This window comes from Montipora foliosa, chromosome 8 (genome assembly GCF_036669935.1).
Source record: "Montipora foliosa isolate CH-2021 chromosome 8, ASM3666993v2, whole genome shotgun sequence".
Classification (NCBI taxonomy): domain Eukaryota; kingdom Metazoa; phylum Cnidaria; class Anthozoa; order Scleractinia; family Acroporidae; genus Montipora; species Montipora foliosa.
In genome coordinates, this window is record NC_090876.1 from 4,979,585 (window position 1) to 4,996,552 (window position 16,968).

The following is a 16,968-nucleotide window of genomic DNA, read 5'->3' on the forward strand; positions in this document are numbered from 1 at the left end:
CGCTCATAACTGCGAAGATCATAGCTTCACTTGATTTCATATCCGCAGTTCATATATGATTCATTTCATATACCATTTCATCATTGATTCATTCCTCACGGGACCATTAGAACCCACAAATGACCAGCTCCCAACGTCAGTGGCTTCATAGCTCAGTTGGTTAGAGCGTCGCACCAGAATCGCGAGGTTACGGGTTCAAACCCCGTTGATGTCCTGAATTTTTCAAACTACTCTACGCAATTGCAAAAATTGCGTTCATAACTGCGAAGATCATAGCTTCACTTGATTTCATATCCGCAGTTCATATATGATTCATTTCATATATATACCATTTCATCATTGATGGAAATTTGTCGTGTAACACGAAACCTTTCTCACGGTACTGAACAAGAACCTAACATTTAGCAAAACAATATGAACAATATTAACTAGCTTTCGAATCAATCAAACATGCACAATGATATAGTTGCAAAATTCATGAATATGTAGAAATATACATAAAGCAATCACGAAGAAAAGTAGAAAGAAACATTCTCGTACATGTGAACACCCCAGCAAGGACTGATAGAAGTGATGGTCCTTATTTACAAAAAGACAAGACCAGGAGCGGGTCTAGGAAAAATAATGACCAGTTTTCAAACCAACGAAAAAGTTTCTACAGGGGTCTGGGTGCATGCTGCCCCTGAATTTTTTTAGATTTTAACTCTCTTTAAGTCCCCTTTCCCATGTATCGGACCGACTTCCGTAAAATGGTGGAAACTGATATGGATCCACCACTGCATGAAGACGGATTTGCCTACCTTTCTTTCACCCGTGGTGTCCGGAAAAATCCGGAAAACCAGAGAAGTCTCATCAAAACCAAGGTTGAGGATAACTCATCTGTGACTCATCTCCAGGTTCTCTCGATGTTCCAAGATGGCAACGCATACGTGTCAAAATCCCCACCCAGGGGAAGGCTCTCTGAGTCAATTTCCCGTAGGTATATCACTGGCAGCCTGTTCTCTGGCCATATTGGGGCCTCTTATCATTTGAAGAAACAGAATATGTTTCAAATGATTCGTAATGTTGCTGACAGCGTTTTCTGTGAATTTTAATGATATTTTGGTGTTTCTTTCCTGAAGAAACCATTGCACCAGGACCAGCAATCCCACACAACAGCTTGCCGCAACAGTTTGAAAAAGGTAACAATTAAGGTTGATACTGCTCTCATAGGTGTGAGTAAAGAAGAAGAAGAACTATTTATTCATACACCTTAACGTTTACACTTTTTTGTTTGTTTTTTTCTTGTTGTCTTCTTTTTTTCCACAATGATATGCTTTACAACAATAATGGATACTGGCAACCCGGAATAAGGAAAATACCTATTTTTATTCACGTATCAGGGAGGCAGACTACAAGTTAATATTGCAATTATTATTATTATGATGGTCTTGATAGCAGCAGACAAGTAAAGAATTAAAAAAGAAACGACGAAACCTTTGAGTTTGTAAAACATTTTTCGACAGAAACTTCTGCCATCCTCAGTTAGTAGAATACAAAGCGATGGACGCTAAATTTATAATAAATAGAAAATGCTAACGTGAAAAAAAGTAACAACGGAATGAAGTATAGCGTGAAAATGTGGGAATCAAAAGCGTTATAATATTATTTTTTAATGTTACATTGTACATGGAAATGTGTACATACGGGAGTTTTTATTTATTTTTATTTACCCAAACATTTTTATAGACACACAACACAGCTGTGTCATAGGATTCCAAGATAAAACTGTGGTCGGCTTCTCATGGGCAAAGTTTGTAAGGGTTTTTTTAATAAGAAACTTTTGTGGAGGGTAAAAGGGTGAAAAGGGGTAAAACCCTTAAAGTGCCCATCAACTCAACACCCTTTTCCACTTTATTTATTCTCCGAAATCGTCCCAAATACATAAATTGATTGATTGACTTTCACTATTTTATTGACTTTGAAAGACGGGAAAAGTGGTCATACTTTGATCAATAACAGAGCAATGACGTCACATACTCCTTCGCATTGAGATAGTTCATTGAAAACAGCGATGCAAATTGATTTGTGACCTCCACCCGGTATCAAACCCATTCCCCTTTATTGCTCGGTCATGGATCTAAGTATGACCACTTTTCCCGTCTTTTAAAGCCAATATAAAAGTGAAATTTCCATCAAAAGGTTCTAGTATTGCTGATGAGCAATCTGCAGTTACAATGACAAGAAGTCTTTTACGATAATGTGAAAAACGTCTTGATTTAGCATTAACACTTCTGCCGATGATGCTGAACTCGATGAAATGGGTGCATTCATTGCATCTGATGTAAACTTGAAGACGTTTGTCTTGACGGTTTTATCTCGGTGGAGGAGAACGCGTCTTGTTTGACATGGTCGGTAGGTATCGGAGATGGTTTCGTTTTTGCACTAATTACTTAAGCCATGTAAAGCCATCTCCAGAGCGCCCCAACTTCGTATCCCATGTACGTATGGGGATCCCAGCGACACCCAATGAAATCTTTGACGTTCTCATTCCTGTAGTGGAACCCTGCACATGCGTTTTTCACTTTTGTCCATTTCTTTGCCGTCGTCAGCGAAACAACTTCGTGAAATGGCCAAATTTGAGGTTTTATCAAGGATGTCAGCACTTCAGGATAAGTTTTCATTTTCTCCCCTGAATTAAGTGCCCTTCCGAAGAATGTTATTTTTGAGGAAGTACCACACCCTTGTCATATTAAAAAGGTTGAAATAGTCAAGTAGCGATTAAAACTACGCGAATTTATATTTTGAGATGACGTTGCCGTTGTTTAGGGAGCTTTAGCAACGACGACGGCAACGGTAGCGAGAACGTCGTCGTTAAATGTCATTTCGCGTTATTGTAATCGCTTCGCGACTATTCCAAGCATTTTAGCGTGACAAAGGTGTGGCAAACCCTCAAGAACGAAACTGGTATGAACGGCGCTCAATTTACGGGAGAAAATGAAAATTTATCCTCAAGGGCCGACTTTCTACCTGAAATCTCAAATTTAGTCATTTCACGTTATTGTTTTGCTGACGACAGCAAAGAAATAGACAAAATGAAAAGATGCACGTGCAGAGCGTGTAATGCTATTGCCTTTGCTCGCTAAATATGCAAATTTGTGACGTTCTCGTTGCCGTCACCATTAGGGACCTTACGAAACGACGACGCCGACGGCAACGACGACGCTACAAAACAATAGGTTTAGTGAGCAAAAACAATGGCTCTGCACGCTCTGCACGTGCGTTTTACATTTTGGTACATTTCTTTGCCGTCATCTCCTAAATGACGACGTGAAATGACCAAATTCAAGGTTCTGTGGAGGACGTTAGCACATGACGATGAATTTTCAGTTCTCTCTCTACGCTTCCAACTCACTCATACCGGTTTAATTCCTCGACAGTTACTACACATTTTTAACGCGAAACGACATGAAATAGTGATATGAATAACGCGAACTCGTATTTTTAATTGAAGTCCTCGTAGCCGTCGTCGTCCTCGTTTCGTAAGCTCCCTATTGTCGTTGCTAAAGCTCCCTAATAGAGATTTTAAGCAACGACAACGGCGACGGCAACGAGAACGTCATCTCAAAATATAAATTTGCGATATGTTAACCGCCTCGTGACTATTTCAACGTTTTTAATATGACAAGGGTGTCGTATTTCCTCAAAGATGACACCAGTCGGAACGCTGACATTCTTCATAAAACCAAAAACTTGGCTATTTCACGTTGTTGTTTTGCTGACGACGGCAACGAAATGGACAAAAGTGAAAAACGCACTTGCAGGGCGTGCAAAGCTATTGTTTTTACCCACAAAATATGCACATTCGTGACGTTCTCGTTGCCGTCGCCGTTGTCGTTGCTTAAGCTCCCTAACGTATCTCGTCGACGGTGCCGGTTTGTCGTAGGACGTCATATTTCAGTTGGAAGAAACATGCATTGATTCCACGAGGCTTTACCTAGAGGGTGCCAAGTAAAAAAACATAAACATTTGTTCGAAAGATTTTTAAGGCTTTCTCGAAAATACCCCAAATTGTCATGTTGTGAGCGGAGTGTTTGTTTGGATGGCACGCAACTGATTTTTTCCAGTGCCATCTTCTTTCATCTACTCGCTTTGACGAAGGGCTCACTCTCGACGCGCAGCTTCGTAGTCTTTTCACAGTGGTAATTTGGCTCTTATCAATTTGTTTGATACCATATTTTTGTGTTTCACTTTCCAGCCGACTCGGCTCCAGTGCACGACAAACACTAGGGAGCTTTAGCAACGACGACAGGAACGGCAACGGGAACGTCATCTCAAAACATAAATTCGTGTTATTGCAATCACTTTGCGACTATTCCAAGCTTTTTAATAAGACAAAGGTGTGGCAGTCCCTCAGGAATGAAACCGTTATGAGTGGCGCTTAATTTAGGGGATAGAATGAAAATTTATCTCCTAGTGCCGACGTTCTCCATAAAACCTCAAATTTGGCTAGTTTACGTTGGGTTTTTTGCTGACGACGGCAAAGAAATGGACAACAATGAAAAATGCATGTGCACAGCGTGCAAAGCTATTGTTTTTGCCCTCTAAATATGCAAATTTGTGACGTTCTTGTTGCCGTCGCCGTTGTCTTTGCTAAAGCTCCCTATTAGCCTGTACTACAGGCGCAATTTCTTTCCCCTCGTGTGTCTCGCACGTGGCCCCCATTTGTTCAAAGGGTGGATAGTTCTACCCACTAGATAACCCAATACGTATTGGCAGTACTTGTCTACTGAATAGTGATTTATCCACTGGATAGCACTAAAACACTTTGTATTCCAGGCAATTTGGGCGCTTTCCATTCGACCAAAAATTTCGCAATTTCCGGTCCGAAATCAAATGGAACGGGGGAAGTACCGGGAAATGTTTTCGAATTTTTGGAATGTGTTTTGAGCTCATCCCCTTTGATGGAATCATCAGTGCCATTTGTTTTCTTAAAGTAGCAACTTGCTCTTGCCTTTTTCTTGCTTTAAACATACTTCGATATTCGTCAGTAGTTCTGTTTCTGTAAGTCAGTGCAACTTCGATCACGAATTATTATCGTTCATACTCAGAAAACTTGGAAAGTACAATCAGAGTGGTGCTTACCATTTAGCCAAATAATCCGGATGGAATGATCCTTGCATAAAGGTTTCCAAATTTAATGACCAACCGGATGAGAATGGCGCGTACCATTTAATACACAGCATTCCATCCCGCCAGGAGCTCATCAAGAGGAGCCTCTATCTCCTCTAATTCCTTGAGTCAACCCTTTCCCGAGTTAATTTATTTTTAGGAACAGGTTTTTCCCGCGAAAAGTATCATAATTTCCTTGACGCTGAGATAGCTCTGTTTTGATTGGCTTTTACAACAGTGGGCGTGCTGAATGTCCCAAGGGAGATTGGCTTTTACAACAGTGAGCGTGCTGAATCTCCCAAGGAAGGTGTTCTATAAATAAATCTACTCGGGAAAGGGTTGACTCCGAGGCTAAGTATGGGAGATAGAGGCTCCTCTTAATGAGCTCCTAATCCCGCATATTTACTCGATCTTATGAGAAAGGGCCTGGAAACAGAACAATTCTCGCAAATGGTAAGCGAATTTCCCGATTTCCATTCCGAACGGAAAAAGTGGACTACCTCTGGAGGTTGTCCACAATTTCCGAAAAGATTCTCCGGAAAATTGCCTTTCCATTTGACTCCAAACCGAAATTTCCGATTTTTTGGCTAAATGATAAGCACCCAGAATATTCTGGTACGCAACTGAAGCACGGAGCAAGTGACCTCGAATTCCTGGAGCGAATTTCCCAGAAATTCCAACTGGTGATTGAAAAGCTTCACCTTGCGTTCGTTTTTGTGAGTAGTTACACTGTAAGTGCAAATACCCATAATCTGAGTGAGTGACAACCTCGTTCCCAGGGTCTCCCTTGCAGTTGAGGAAAGAGACCCTGGTTACGGCTGGTCATGTGGCTCCCAAAATCTGCTTGGAGCTTTTCCAAATGTGTGTTACACACTAAAAATTGAAGTGTCATGTTACGAAGGTAAAGATGTAAAATTACACATTCTCAGTGTGTAAACTATTACACTAAAATGATCTTCTAAAAATACTTTAAATGTTGGGTATTTTTACTCTTTTTAAAGGATAAAAGTAAGTGGGTATTATCAAGGATAAAATTATACAGTTGAAAGTTTACTTTTACATCAATTTTAATAGTAACTGCCTGCTCACAGATTAATTTACACCACTTTATAGTGCTTTGTTGTGCCGACGGCTATCCCATGTGTGAACTGACGATCCGAGAGTACTTGAATACCTAATTCTTTAATATCGTTTCTTATTACACTCTGACACCGTTTAAAACTATCTGATAACTGTACTTGAAAACTTGGTTCGTAACAAGCATAGACGTCAGCTGCACGGCGAAATGCAAAAAGGTTACCAGCCGCCCCCTCTCCGAAAAAAAAATCGGAAAGGAGTGTCTGTTACATTCGGGAATAATTATGCATACATTACTGAGTGATGTACGCTGACCAAAATTTACGTGGCTCATATTTCTTTCGAGCTAAATTTTCAAAATAGTGGTCAATGAGGCAGATTCCAAACGTGCATTGAAGAGCGTCTCCGATAGTTTTAAGATTTCTTGGCTTTATAGCATAGAAGCACTCTTAAAAGGTCAGGGTGTATTTGCAAGTCTTCCAACCGGGTACGGCTGTGATCTTCAGAGCAGCACCGATGACGGATCGTTGCCGATGAGCTGTTGATATTTTTCCTCGATATGAACACATTTCAAATCATCTAGGGAAACACGCTTTGTAGATTGTTCTTGAGAATGGCTAGGCTGGTCCGAGCAAGGCGTTAGGATTACATTGACTGGTAAGGGGATAGCGGGAGACGTTTTCGAGTGAACAATCTTTTGAATAGTGCTATATTCACCTCGTGAAGATTCGTCAGGAGCGCTTTTGTTTCTTCAGCGCGGACACAAGCAATTCCTACAAATGTACGAGGAATAGATTTTCACTTTATATTCCATAGATAACAATTCCGCACGTACTTTAAAAGAAAAACCTCTTTAACCATCAAAAAGATTTAAATTTAAAGGATGCTCAGATGTAGAACCATGGACCGTAGAGGAAGTAGGTGAATCGCTTACTAGTTTAGGTGCCCCGTACAACGAAGATGCTGAAGCCTTTTGTGGTGAGTAAACTGTGTTTGTTACTTTTATTGTAAAGTTTTGGATGTCGTAATGTCCTCATCGTCCTTTGGTGCGTATTGTAGTCGATCCAAGTGTTTAATACGGTCGAAGCTGTTTTCTGTTACGTTGAAAACGACAGAATAGTTGCAGCGTTTTGACGTTCCTTAGATTTAAGGACGTTTGCGTCCATTGCTACTGCGCATCCTTACACATGCCATGTCATGCATCGAGCGCGCGCGCTAAGTGCGAAAATGAACAATGATAGGGCAGATGGCCATCGCTATAGCTTTTCTTGGATTTAACGATCTTGGATGTTCGGTGACCCCTACTTTTCTTTTCAGAAACAGATTTCATTTACAGTTATCTCTACATTGTCCAAAAATGAACAAAAAAATCAATGTGGGAAGTTAAAAAATTTTCAAGATTTCTGTCCTCGGGACATGGAATCCTGTCATCTTTCTGCTGCAAGGCACAAATTCATTTGATGGGTCCACTTAAACAAAGTTTGGTAGAGAACATTTCACTTCAAAGATGTAATTGCAATATTTCGGGGCTTACAGACACTGTGGCCTTATTCGCTAAAAGAAGCCGGATTTTTTCAGATTTAGGGTGTTCTTCCGGGCAAGTTCTTTCTAAAACGAAGTCGGTGACCCCCTATTTTTTTTTTTACATTTCTGACATCACTAACTCATCATCTTTCAATGGTAAAATATGCAGAAAAAAATCAATGTTAAAACATTTTCTCGCGAACGTCCTTAAGACAAGAACTGAAGGTAGTCTTAGCTCGTTATGTCGCCCCAAATAAAGACTTTGGGTTCCGGCGACGGTCAGTTAGAATACTTCCCCCAGAAAAAAAAACATATGCCGGCGCGCAGAATAGGTGAAATCTACTTAACTTCATAAACATTATGTTGTGGTATTCGTTCGTTGGCGAGGCGACCGCAAATTTAATATTTGCTCGAGCGAGCGCAGCGAGCGAGAACACTAATCTTGCAATGCATCTCCGGGCTGTCGCGCAATGAATCTCGAGATCGCCCAGTTCTGAGGTACACTCGGTATTTTTTCGGGCCATCGAGTTAAAGTCTTCGGATTGCCGTCGGACACCGAGCGCCACCGAACGAATGCTCGGCTAATCACATGGCAGAAAAACCATAATATTCGTTTCTTTTAGTTGTGGCAGATTTTTGTAGTGGCGGAATTTCCTCTGGATTTTCCTGTTGTTCTCACGGTAAGTATCATTATGAATCGACTTAGATATATTATTGAAAGTTGTCAGAGCTTTCAAACTGTGTTAAACTCTGGTTTGAGAAACATTACGCTTCAGATTCTTCGCATTGTCGGTCGAGTTTGGAACGAAGGTAGTCGCATGTTATGTCAATGGCTACCATCACCATCGACTACGTACTACAAGGCGTTTGGTCTTACAAAATCTCCCCTCTTTTGGGCTGCCTGCATTGATCAGGTCTCCTATTACTCGAGCATTTCTCTTCTCATTGAGAACGACTAGTTAACAATTATTCGCCGAAGGCGAAGTGAATATTGGTGAATATTTGCCGAGACGTAGTTGTGGTAAATATTCCCCAATATTCACTGAGCCTGAGGCGAATAATTGTTTTAGTATGATTTTCAGCGGTGAATATCAGGAAAGTGCAGAGCAACGGGCATAGAATGCTGTTGGATTTTTTTCTTTGCATAAAACACACATAATGTAACAGGTTCTATGATATTATAATTAGCATTACTTTTAATCATTTGAAAGTGTTATTCCATATCTCAATGGGCCTAGGAAAAGGATAAAAGCTGATGAGAACGCAGAAGCAACAGCCACCAGCTCAAAATATAGATCTAACCTTGCAGTCAATTTTCTACGTGTATGTTATTATTGTATAATTTCCATCTGAACGCCTCATACAGTTCCATGTAACTTGATAAGTAGATGTAACCATGCAGTCTGTAGTTCTATGCTTTACTTCTACTCTTTCTAAGTCTGTTGTAAACTGATAGCACAGGACCTTGTTTCAAAGGCGCCACCGAGCATATTTCCCTTGTAAATACTGGCTTTGGTGGAAAACAAAAAATGCTGAGTTGATATTCAACTACTTTGCTGATGTCATCTACGGATCCAAATGAACCAATCAAAAGTAAGTTTGTTGTTCAATTAACCAATCACAAAAAGACTGCAAAATGTCTTGTTTTCTAAGAGGTCTAATTCTTGACTGAAATGAACCAATCAGAAAAATTGAGGTGAAACTTTCACAGTTTTCACTTTGTGAAAAATTTTAATGCTAGTAACCACACCACAAGATGGAGTTAAGGGTAGTAAAGAAAGTACTTTCAATAAAAAATGCCCTTCCGGGAAGACAACAAAATAATTTGAAAGTTTGAAACTGTCGAAATATTTTGTTGTCTTCCCTGAAGGGCACTTTGTAAATGGTATTTCAACTTTTTCTTTTTAATTGCTTTCTAAAACTTTATTATCAATATGTATCCAGAGATTTGTCTTAATGCATGATTGAAATTGTTTGCAAGTGATAGTTTACTCTGAGGATTCCTTGTAACATTTGTAAAAGTAGTTGTGGTTTAATTAAAATTTTGAGACAAAGTTTTGTGTCTGTGCATGAATTGCTACACTTTGTCTTGTCACGCTACGCTCTCATTCTTGGTGATGGCTGCCCTACTTCCCTGAGAATTATTCATTTTAAAATTCTGAAACCGGAAAGAAACTCCACCTTCAGTAATTTATTGCTTTTGCCATTTTAACCCCAATGTTACCTTGAATACAGCCTAATAACGCACAAGAGCGAGAAAGACCCCTAGTCAGCTAATTCTTTCCCCAACACTAACTCTGGTTTTCACCCCTTGCCTCAACAATACCTCTTTGCATGCAATCGAGGGTGTGATGAAGCACTATTCCCCCACGTACAATAGGACGAGTTGTGACTTTACAGAGATCTAACCATGCAGTTAATTTATTTGTTATAGTGTACTATGTAGCATAATTTATTTGAACTGGCGGGTGACACACCTCGCACAGTTCGATGTAACTTGAAAAGTAGATCTAACCATGCAGTTAATTTATTTGTTATAGTATACTATGTAGTATAATTTCCATCTGAACTGGCGGGTAGCACGCCTCACACAATTAGATGTAACTTGAAAAGGAGATCTAACCATGCAGTTAATTTATTTGTTATAGTATACTATGTAGTATAATTTCCATCTGAACTGGCGGGTGGCGGACCTCACACAGTTCGATGCAACTTGAAAAGTTGATCTAACCATGCAGTTAATTTATTTGTTATAGTATACTATGTAGTATAATTTCCATCTGAACTGGCGGGTGGCACACCTCACACAATTAGATGTAACTTGAAAAGTAGATCTAACCATGCAGTTAATTTATTTGTTATAGTATACTATGTAGTATAATTTCCATCTGAACTGGCGGGTGGCGGACCTCACACAGTTCGATGCAACTTGAAAAGTTGATCTAACCATGCAGTTAATTTATTTGTTATAGTATACTATGTAGTATAATTTCCATCTGAACTGGCGGGTGGCATGCCTCACACAATTAGATGTAACTTGAAAAGTAGATCTAACCATGCAGTTAATTTATTTGTTATAGTATACTATGTAGTATAATTTCCATCTGAACTGGCGGGTGGCACACCTCACACAATTAGATGTAACTTGAAAAGTAGATCTAACCATGCAGTTAATTTATTTGTTATAGTATACTATGTAGTATAATTTCCATCTGAACTGGCGGGTGGCGGACCTCACACAGTTCGATGCAACTTGAAAAGTTGATCTAACCATGCAGTTAATTTATTTGTTATAGTATACTATGTAGTATAATTTCCATCTGAACTGGCGGGTGGCACACCTCACACAGTTTGATGCAACTTGAAAAGTTGATCTAACCATGCAGTTAATTTATTTGTTATAGTATACTATGTAGTATAATTTCCATCTGAACTGGCGGGTGGCGGACCTCACACAGTTCGATGCAACTTGAAAAGTTGATCTAACCATGCAGTTAATTTATTTGTTATAGTATATGTAGTATATTTCCATCTGAACTGGCGGGTGGCGGACCTCACACAGTTTGATGCAACTTGAAAAGTTGATCTAACCATGCAGTTAATTTATTTGTTATAGTATACTATGTAGTATAATTTCCATCTGAACTGGCGGGTGGCACGCCTCACACAAGTAGATGTAACTTGAAAAGTAGATCTAACCATGCAGTTAATTTATTTGTTATAGTATACTATGTAGTATAATTTCCATCTGAACTGGCGGGTGGCGGACCTCACACAGTTCGATGCAACTTGAAAAGTTGATCTAACCATGCAGTTAATTTATTTGTTTTAGTTTACTAGATGTATATAGTATAATTTCCACCTGAACTGGCAGGTGGCACACCTCAGACAGTTTGATGTAACTTGAAAAGTAGATCTAACCATTCAGTCTTTAGTTCTATGCTTTACTTGCACTTTTTGTAAGTCTATTGCAAACTGATAGCACAGGAACTTGTTTAAATTCAAAGACGCCATCGAGCATATTTACCTTGTAAATACTGGCTTTGGTGGAAAACAAAAAATGCTGAGTTGATATTCAAGTAGTTTGCTGATGTCATCTACAGATCCAAATGAACCAATCAAAAATAAGTTTGTTGTTCAATTAATCAATCACAAAAAGACTGCAGAATGTCTTGTTTTCTAAGAGGTCCAATTCTTCACTGAAATGAACCAATCAGAAAAGTTGAGGTGAAACTTCACAGTTTTCACTTTGTGAAAAATTTTAATACTAGTAACCACACCACAAGGTGGAATTAAGGGTAGTAAAGAAAGTACTTTCAATAAAAAAATGCCCTTCCGGGAAGACAACAAAATAATTTGAGAGTTTGAAACTGTCGAAATATTTTGTTGTCTTCCCTGAAGGGCACTTTGTAAATGGTATTTCGACTTTTTCTTTTTAATTACTTTCTAAAACTCTATTATCAATATGTATCCAAAGATTTGTCATAATGCATGACTGAAATTGTTGGCGAGTAATACTTTACTCTGAGGATTCCTTGTAACATTTGTAAAAGTAGTTGTGGTTTAATTCAAATTGTTGAGATAAAGTTTTGTGTCTGTGCATCAATTGCCTCAGTTTGTCGTGTCACGCTATGCTCCCATTCTTGGTGATGGCTGCCCTACTCCCCTGAGAATTATTCATTTTAAAATTCTAAAAACTGGAAAGAAACTCCACCTTCAGTAATTTATTGCTTTTGCCATTTTAACCCGAATGTTACCTTGAATACAGCCTAATAACGCACAGGAGCATGAAAGACCCCCAGTCCGTTAATTCTTTTCCCAACACTAGCTCCGGTTTTCACCCCTTGCCTCAACAATACCTCTTTGCATACAAGCGAGGGTGCGATGTAGCACTATTCCCCCACCTACAATAGGACGAGTTGTGACTTTACAGAGATCTAACCATGCAGTTAATTTATTTGTTATAGTGTACTGTGTAGTATAATTTCCATCTGAACTGACGGGTGGCACGCCTCACAGAGTTTGATGTAACTTGAAAAGTAGATCCAACCATGCAGCTAGTTTATTTGTTATAGTGTACTATGTAGTATAATTTCCATCTGAACTGACGGGTGGCACGCCTCACAGAGTTTGATGTAACTTGAAAAGTAGATCTAACCATGCAGTTAATTTATTTGTTATAGTGTACTGTGTAGTATAATTTCCATCTGAACTGACGGGTGGCACGCCTCACAGAGTTTGATGTAACTTGAAAAGTAGATCCAACCATGCAGCTAGTTTATTTGTTATAGTGTACTATGTAGTATAATTTCCATCTGAACTGACGGGTGGCACGCCTCACAGAGTTTGATGTAACTTGAAAAGTAGATCTAACCATGCAATTAATTTATTTGTTATAGTGTACTGTGTAGTATAATTTCCATCTGAACTGACGGGTGGCACGCCTCACAGAGTTTGATGTAACTTGAAAAGTAGATCTAACCATGCAGTTATAGTTTACTACATGTATATAGTATAATTTCCATCTGAACTGGCAGGTGGTACGCCTCATACAGTTCAATGTAACTTGAAAAGTAGATCTAACCATGCAGTTAATTTATTTGTTATAGTGTACTATGTAGTATAATTTCCATCTCAACTGGCGGGTGGCACGCCTCACACAATTCGTGTGAGGCAGAGTTAATTTATTTATAGGCACAGTTAATTTATTTGTTATAGTGTACCGTGTAGTATAATTTCCATCTCAACTGGCGGGTGGCACGCCTCACACAATTCGATGTAGCTTGAAAAGTAGATATAACCATGCAGTTAATTTATTTTTCACAAGTCGGTATTATGTTTATGTTAAGAGTGGTTTTCACTAGCGACAGAGTCGGAGTTGGACTTGGAGTCGTGGACAAGCTGGAGCAGCTGATTTACACATGAGCGAAGTGGTCTGAAGCCATGTTGATTGTCACATATTAACTTATTATCTAAAAGAAAACTCATTATGTGATTGCGTGTGTATAAGACGTTGTGAAGACTTGACAACCACACTAGTTAAAGAAACAGGGCGATAGCTATCAACTGCCGTTTTCTTCCCCGACTTAAAACTTGAAACTACGTTGGCCGTCTTCCAGTCAATAGGTATTGAGCCACGAGAAAGGGGGTAATTAAAGAGCAACCATGGGGAAATCCCATCCGGTCCACAGGCCTTGTTTACATCTAGAGATTTCAGTACTCTAGCCACTTCACTAGGTGTACAAATCAGATCATTAATGAGATGTACAGGCAAAACAGTTGAATAGTCACATCCATGTCCTGGTATGGAAGGCAGAGTATCGATCCTTTTATTAGAGGATACCGAACAAAAGAATTGGTTAAAGACGTTTGCTTTATCCTCTGGAGTTAACGCGCGAATTCCGTTGTATATGTTACAACCGGGTGTGCTCTGTTTCTTTGTACATGATTTCACAAATGACCAAAAGCGTTTCTCGTCTCGTGGATTTGTTTTTTTTCTATCTTTAGAATTATCCAATTACCTCGGTTGGAGAGAGATGGTGACTTACCTCTTAAGTGGAACCAGAAACCCATAAGGGTTGAAACGTGTAACGGCCCCTTGTGTGCTGGGAAACAAGCTTCTGAATATTCAATTTGCTAAGTACCATATTTGGAACAACAAGAGCGAGGGGTTTCCAAATATGATACTTAGCACTGAAACAATCAACCAATCAGCTCGCACTGAATATTCGGAAGCTGTGAACGCGCGTTACACGTTTCAACCCTTATGGGTTTCTGGTGGAACCCATCGTCCTAACCTGCCAGTCCAAACGAGGACTGTATCCACTTTGATCTGCCAATGCCATTACCTCTCCCATTTTTGGCAAGTCAGGTATTGCATTGTTTCAGTTAAGGCCCTTGCGAGTTCATTCTGAAGCATAAAATTAAGATGTTCAGAGCAGATTTCTGAGAGCATCGGTTCCACGGAAAATATTTTTCAAATAGTAAGTCAACAAAGGACAAAATGAACTCGAGGCCCTTCAATTTATCATAACCGTGCCAAATTTTGCTTCCGTTGCAAGCGATTTTGAGAGCAGATTTTTTGAGAAAATCGGTCACACAGATAATGTCATTCAAATTATAAGTCGGCAGAGGGCAAAACGTGGGTACACGTGGGCTAGTTATAATACTGATTCAGTTGAAAAATAATTTGAATTAAAGGATACCGACAACAATAGAATTCTTGTCCAGAAAATTATCTGATGTCGATTGATGACCGTGTAATGGCTCGTAATACCATACCCTGTTTATGACAGGTTCTGACCTTGTTTAGGACAGAGGCCAGTAAAATTGTATACCCTGTTCAGGACAGCGAGGCCAAAAAACCATACCCTGTTCAGTGGCACGTCCCCGTATAGCTCTAATAAGGGAGTCCCCCCCCTCCCCTCCCATCCTCCTCGCCGTTTACATGCTAGCGTGACAAAGATTAAGATGTTTCGGGCTTACATATTCAGCGAGGGCAGTTCCCAAAGGATGTGCATTGCCTCCTTAATCTTTGATTGGTACCATTTGGAAGCTGAGTCCTTACATTCAAGCTTATTTAGGACAATATTTAGGTAAGGTTTCATCCGAAACATGTTTTGCTGGTTTTGAAAAAGATTAAAGCTGGCTAGTACTGCTACGTGAATCAATACAAACACTGTTACCAATGCCACTGAATGACAACGCCAACACCTACCAACGCTAAGGCTTTCTCGTTGATATCCAAATCTGTCTAAGGAAATGTTGGGTTATGTCTTTCCTCATCGAATATCATCAGTTATTTCACAATCAGCTGACAGTCCACACGAAGATGGTATTGATGGTACCTCTCTCCTCTTCGTATCTACCAATACAGTGATGATTGCTTACCATCGTAATGGCGTGGGTGTGGCAACTATGAATTCTTTCAGGTAGAAAATGGAGATTGCAAACAGTCTGTCAAGCGACCTGCTTAAGTTCCTCGACCGCAACCTTAAGTTAGATTTTACCTCTTTTATCATCACATTTTCTTGGTTTTGTTGTTGTTGTTGTTCTTGTTGTTGTGCCCCCCCCCCCCCCCTCCCCCTCTCCCTCCTCACATGCCCTCTATCTGAAAAATTCACTTTATTGATATATATCGATCAAGGCAAAATGTATTTGAAATACGCAAAGCTCTGAAACTGAACTAATCATTATCTAAAGTAAGTACCATAAGTAGAACCGTCTCTGTTGGTGCTCGATGGATTTAGATCTTTTGTGATCGGCTTCTGGCACTTGTCAATGATTGGACGATTTGCGACTGCAATTATTCTCTCCAACCACTGTTCCCTTAGTCGCAGGTTTTTTTTTTTGTTCCTACTGGTGTATTTCGTACTGTTCGCTTTTTAAAAACAATTGCACACATCCTGGTATTAAATATAAGGTTTCGTTTTCTTTCATACGTTTCCTGCTCTCGAGGTGGTCAAGAAGTGCACGACCATTCTTTAACGGTCAACTTAACATGTTTAGCTACCTGTTCACGGTGTGGGTTTATTAGCACTTGAGACTAGTACTACTGGATACAAGGCATTGGAGATCAAAAAGGCATTGACATTAAATGAGTTGATCTGCTCAGTCAAGAAGTCATGAAGGTCATGAACGGATGAAGTAATAAGTAATAACACGTGCAAAGAAAACCGGTGACGTAAAGTGATAAGCGCAAGACAGTTCTAAGAAGACAAACGAATCGGCGACGCCGACACCTACTCTTCAATGTGAGCGCTTTGATGTTGTTTTGTTTTACACGTTTGAATAACACAGTGGAACTTACTTGAGGTTAATTTTATTTTGATTAAAACACTAATAGAACTTTTACAGAGAAAAAATCCCTGAACAATATCGTGTACAGCGGGATGCACTCCTAGCTCCTGCCTGTGCGATACAGTGACATCTTTCTTTCATCACGTTATCCGACACAAAGAAACAAGACCTACCGGTACGACCGATTCTTTCAGTGCGCTGGGTACGGCTACACGTAGGCTAGTTATAATACTGATTCAGTTGAAAAATAATTTAAATTAAAGGATACCGACAACAATAGAATTCTTGTCCAGAAAGTTATCTGATGTTGATTGATGACCTTGTAATGGCTCGTAATACCATACCCTGTTTATGACAGGTTCTGACCTTGTTTAGGACAGAGGCCAGTAAAATTGTATACCCTGTTCAGGACAGCGA